We start from the raw sequence: 5,820 nt of genomic DNA on the forward strand, positions 1-5,820 counted from the left end.
TGTGAGCTTTTCAGTATAGTATGTGAATGAGTTTGGTTTCATATGTGTATGTGAGAGGAAAAGTACATGTATATCCATGGTAATTCTGAATAATGTCCCTAGGGGCACCTCATAAAATAGTGACATAATGGTGACAAGATGGATGAACTATTCTCTACAGAGCTTATGTCGCTTTTCTTCATTAAAGAGAGGCAAAACAAACTCACCATGCAGGAGGGGAGTGCCAGCACATGCTTCACCCATGAGAGGTAGTTTGATTAAGCATTTGGACACAAGGATGGGCAGGAGAGAGAATGACTGCTGCACCTTCCCATCCACCAACAGTAGGACTAATGTCCAGCAGACCGTTAATGTTATCACTGCAGGTAGCAAGATTTTTGAATAATAAATGTGTTAACTTAAAACATTTTGCAACATTAGCCTCAAGATTTTTTCCCTTTCTCTCTGACCTTTTCCTCTCCAGCTTTTTCTGTCCTTTTTCATTTAATTAATAGTTTCAATTCAAACTCTGCTCTGTCTGTCTTAATCCATAGAACGGATCAGGCAGGCGGGCACAGATTTGGCAACCACAGGTACCACTACCTGCAACTGCTTCACAGTAGGCTATAGGGTTTTCTTGGGGACAATATACCCCCCAATCAGGAGGAGGGGAGTGGTAGCACATGCACTTGATGTTGGGTTGTTCCAACATTAACGGGGCTGTGAAGCTCAAATTCCCCCCTACATAGCTGGTGGCGGCTGTGTAGCCAAGCCCATCTGGCATTTACCAGAATTGCCAAATTACCAGTCAACACCATAAGGAGTTGACTGTTCTCAGGAACAGAAGGAGAGACCATATTTTAAAGTTGACACTAAGTTGCTGACACTTTTGACTCCAAGGTCATTGTGACCTCAAAATAGGTTTTTAGTCACAATGTAGAAGAAAATAGACGATTCCAGATTCCACTCATGCTGACTGGGACAACACAGTGAATGAACAATAACTAGCACAGTACAGGCTTTCCTCCATCTGCCCCATTCTGCCTTTCACTTCCTGCCTCATTCTGAATTTCAAGCACCATTGAAATCCCATGACTCCAAACAACTTATTGGAGGACGCCTAGCTAATCGTGATCCAATGAGTGAGCGAGTGAGTTTCACTTGCAGCTCGTAAAGACACATTGCATCTAAAGATGCCAGGAGAAAACAAAAGCACCACATTTTCTATTCCTTCCAAGAATTCACTACATTTATTAAATGAGTCTGGAAAGACATGGATGTAAAATGGCAACTTGGCGGAGGCATAGCATACAACCACGGGGCATTAATTATTATTTTTTCTTCTCTAGCAATTACTACATAAACACAGCATCAACTAAAATAAGAAACTTTTCATAGCACAGTTGTTAAATGTGGACTCAAACAAACAACTGTTGGTTGACTGAGGATGAAATTCAAGTCTCAGGTCTCAAGATGAGAAAAACTGAAGATGGATGTAAAGACAACTGACACATATTGTGATTCTTAAAAGGTACGATACAAGGTACATGGCTGCATAACGAAACGAAATCTGTAGTCCCTTCATGGTACACACACAACATATATTCTTTTGATTCTTATGATCATAACAGAGTTTAAATGCTCTTCTTACACCCCAAACACCTCCTCATCACTCAAAGATGGAAAAAATATACATGTGTTGATTTGAGTAGTAAATAAAGGCCAGCTTTGCGTGCTTCCGCAACAGTCCCTTAGCAGCCCTATGAAATTCTTATTACATTATAATCCTTATGCCTTACAGACTTTAAAGCAGATAGTGCAGAGAGTCTTCCTTTCTTGGAGATGAGTTGTTATTTGTGTGAGAGTTTAAGTGTTTTCTGGGGTGGAGATATGTTGATCATTATGCGTGACTTGTGTTGTTTTCTGGGGTTTATCTTATCACATCCCCCGCCATTGGGGCCACAGCAGGGCAATCCCATGTCTAATTCTACAAAACAGTTTAAGCATTACTAGTTACTCAAAAGTGTCAGAACGTTTCATGTTACCAGCGCTGTTTTCTGATACTATAACAACTAATCTGAGCTGAAAATATACCCTTACCACAGCAGATATGTCTGAGTATCTGAGACTTCTTCCGCAGAACACACTCACTTCCAACGTAATGCTTGACTTTGAAAGATGAGTTCAGAATCAACCAGAAGAGTTATATGCAGTTAGTTGTTGTTATATTCCTCCGGTCCCCAGGTCCATCAAACTCAACCGTCCTTTCACTCACGGTTTCAATAGTAAACTGCCATAGGATTGACAAATACCATTAAAAAATATTATATTCTAACCAGAAACATTTAAGAGAACGTAAATTACAAAGTATATTTTGTATTTCATACAAATAGAAGGTTTTTCTGTAATTTTTATTAACTCCACCGCAAAGCTACATCTGTGTTTAAAGGTGTATTTAGGTTACACAAACAATCCACTCACTTAACAAGGATGGCGAGGAGTTAAAAGAAATAGCCCGTGACTTGTTGTAAACAACAATGAAATAGACTAGTGTTATTTTTTGTTTTAAACTCCACCTGTATGGCAGTAGGGGGCTGTAAAGACCTGTGGGTGATGCAGAACAGGGGTCTCAATTATAAAAACGTCCCCAGAAACCTCGCTAAAAGTGTACGTCCAAAAGACAAAATGGCTTACGCCATAAAAAATATACAGACTTATAAAACCGTGCATATGCACCCTTGTAAAAGCTTGTTCCCTTGAAATGTGGTCCATGTGAGGAAGCGCCATATCCGATCCCTTCAAACGCTTACAACTGTCTATAAATGGTCAGTGGAATTAATATTAATACGTACTGACTGTGGGAAGAAAAGGATGCAAACTCTGACAGAGGAGCTACACAACGAGATTTAACTCAGTGGTTATACGGTCATATAACACAAAAAAGATGGCTCTCCCAAGATGTTTACAAACGCGTGTGTGATTATTTATCGTTCTTGTTTTAAACTGATTATGCACGAGGAGACCGAAACATAAGGCTCTCGAGGAGAAGTGACGTCAGTCGATGTGCATATTATTACGGGGTTGATATTATAGCTTTGACGGGTGCAAGAATAGGATACGTCCCCCACATCATATAGACATGTTTTCTAGTGATCCATCCTTAATGTGTTGTGTATGATTTCTGCGAAGTTTCTCATGGAGGGAGAGAGTAATGCGCCCATCAACCCATTGAAAGCTGCGCTCTCTTGAATGTAGAAAACCTAACATCCGTCTGATCAAGGTAATATCAGACACGGGGTAAATCCATTTTTTATCTTACGAGGAGCAAACGGTAGCGTATAGTTAGTGAGAGGGACGGATTTATGCGTGAGAACACAAAACAGATGTCTCTCACATGATGTTTGCAAATGCGTGCGTGAGTGTTTATTCATCGTTCTTGTTTTAAAACTCTCAGTAACAAAAATTTCAAATGCATATGCTTTTGCACCATAGGAAAACAAGCTCCGTGGCTCTCCTTCCTTTATAACCGATCTGCAAGAACGGGGCATTCCTCCTGCGTAGTGACGTCACTGACCGAAGGGGGACACTCACTCACACACACACACACACAAGACGGGATCGGGACACACATAAGACGGGATGACCCGGTTGTAAAAAGAGTAAACCAAATGCATTCCACCTGTGTTTAAGCATGTATTTAGGTTGAGCAAAACAGTCCATTCACAACGGTGGCGATGAGTTAAAAGAAATAGCTTGTGACTTGTTGTAAACGACAATGAAACAGTGTTATTTTTCATGACAAACAGCGCATCACATCCATACCATTTTCCGGTTTTATACTGCATCACAGAGTGTCGGACATTGTGGGATTTAAGCTGAGATCGATATCACCGTATCTACTATCCTAACAATAGGAGACAATTTAAGTATCTGAGAAATAAAAAGGCTTTCGAACTAAAAAATAAAACATTAGCCGCAAGACTTCAGGTGGTGTACACCATACGCAGGGTTTTTCCTGATCTGAGAACTTTACCATACCATGGCTGTTAGGGAGACTGATGGTTTTGATTTTAGACTACAACATCCTTTTAGTCTAATTGTGTCAGGTCCTTCAAACAGCGGTAAAACATATTTTGTGAAAATGTTGATTGAAAATGCCGATAAGCTCATTTCAAAACAGATTGAAAATGTTGTATATTTTTATTCATGTTGGCAACCATTGTATGACCAGTTATTGAAAATTAGAAATGTAAATTTCGTTGAAGGATTGCCATCTTCTTTGTGTGATGATACATTGTTGCCTTTAGATAAAAACAATTTGTTGATTATTGATGATTTAATGAGTGATGCTAGCAATAACATTGAGGTCCAAAATGTTTTTACAAAATATGTGCATCATATAAATTTAAGTTGTTTATATCTAGTTCAGAATTTGTTTTTTCAAGGCAAAGTTAGCCTACTATTAATTTGAATACCAATTATCTTGTTTTGTTTAAAAATCCCTGAGATAAATACCAAGTCATGCTAATGGCTAGACAAATGTTTCCTGGGAAGAGTCATTTTTTTATGGATTGTTTCGACGACGCCATGAATGTTCCTTACGGTTACTTGATGATTGATTTTAAAGCTAAGACACCTGATGAATTCAAACTCAGAACCGACTTGCTTTCAGACCTGCCTGTTGTGTATGTGCCTAAGAGAAAGTAAATAAACATGTCTGATCACAGTAAAAGAAACCTGTCTTTACTGCAAACTAAGCACAGAGCATCTCCATCTCAGAGTGACTATTATTAAATCTGCATCACCAGACCTTTTGTTAGCCTTATACGAAATAGCTTACAATGTTTTAAAAGGTAAAATTACTTTAAATAAGACACAGTATCAAAAATTAAAAAAGAAAAAGGCGGGGATTAGACTGCTCGCCAATAAAAAGGTTTGCGCTTCAAAGAAAAAGACTTTGCTTAAACAGTCTGGGGGTTTTCTTCTCCCCCTCCTGAGTATCGCTGTGCCTTTTATAACGAGTCTTATTGGTTCAAGACAAACTTAGATGACTATGGAGTATGCACAAAAAATGTTTCTGGTACCTAAACAACAGCTTGATCTTTTAAGAAGACCTCCGGCACACGAGTCTATTCGAGAAACTGTTGAAAATTACCTGGATCGTACTATAAAAGACATTCTGGATAAAAAGACTGAAGATCTTCATGAAAAAGCAAAAAAAATATTCCATCGCATTGCAGAGATTTCTCACCATTGTAAAACAAGGAGAAAAAGACCAGAACACTCTAACTTTGTCAATGCCGGTCGCTGAGGATTTTCACTCTTCAGACGTGACTGAACGTGGGGAGTTTGTGTTTAACGGTAATGTTATTAAAGGGTCTCGTGTATGATTTGATAAGAGGAGTAACTGCTTCTCACAACGTGTCTGACAGCCAGTGTATAAAAGGCTCTGACATTTCTGGGTGCCTGCCGCTTTCAGACTCTTCTTCTGTGGTTACGGATGGGGAAGTGTGTAGCTAGTGTGTTGGCTATAGTGGGAACGGAAACTTTTTCAAGTTCAACGAGCATAGTTAGCCCACGTACCTGTGACGATTAGCATGTTTATTTCCTCCTGAATGATCCAGCTTCCAATATTCCATGTGTTGAGTTAATGACGAAAAGTAAGTGACTGTAACTTTGTTGTGTTTGTTTCTGTATTGTAGAGTTAACATGCATTCACATGTGGCCAGCGTGGTGAGTGAGATTTCTAATGTTAGCACAATCTTCATGCTGTAAAACGCTGCAGGAAATAATAAGTTAACTGGTGTGAGCCTTCTGATGTCTAAGTTACGCAGTGACACC

Source organism: Micropterus dolomieu, linkage group LG01 (assembly GCF_021292245.1).
Source record: "Micropterus dolomieu isolate WLL.071019.BEF.003 ecotype Adirondacks linkage group LG01, ASM2129224v1, whole genome shotgun sequence".
NCBI classification, from domain to species: Eukaryota; Metazoa; Chordata; class Actinopteri; order Centrarchiformes; family Centrarchidae; genus Micropterus; species Micropterus dolomieu.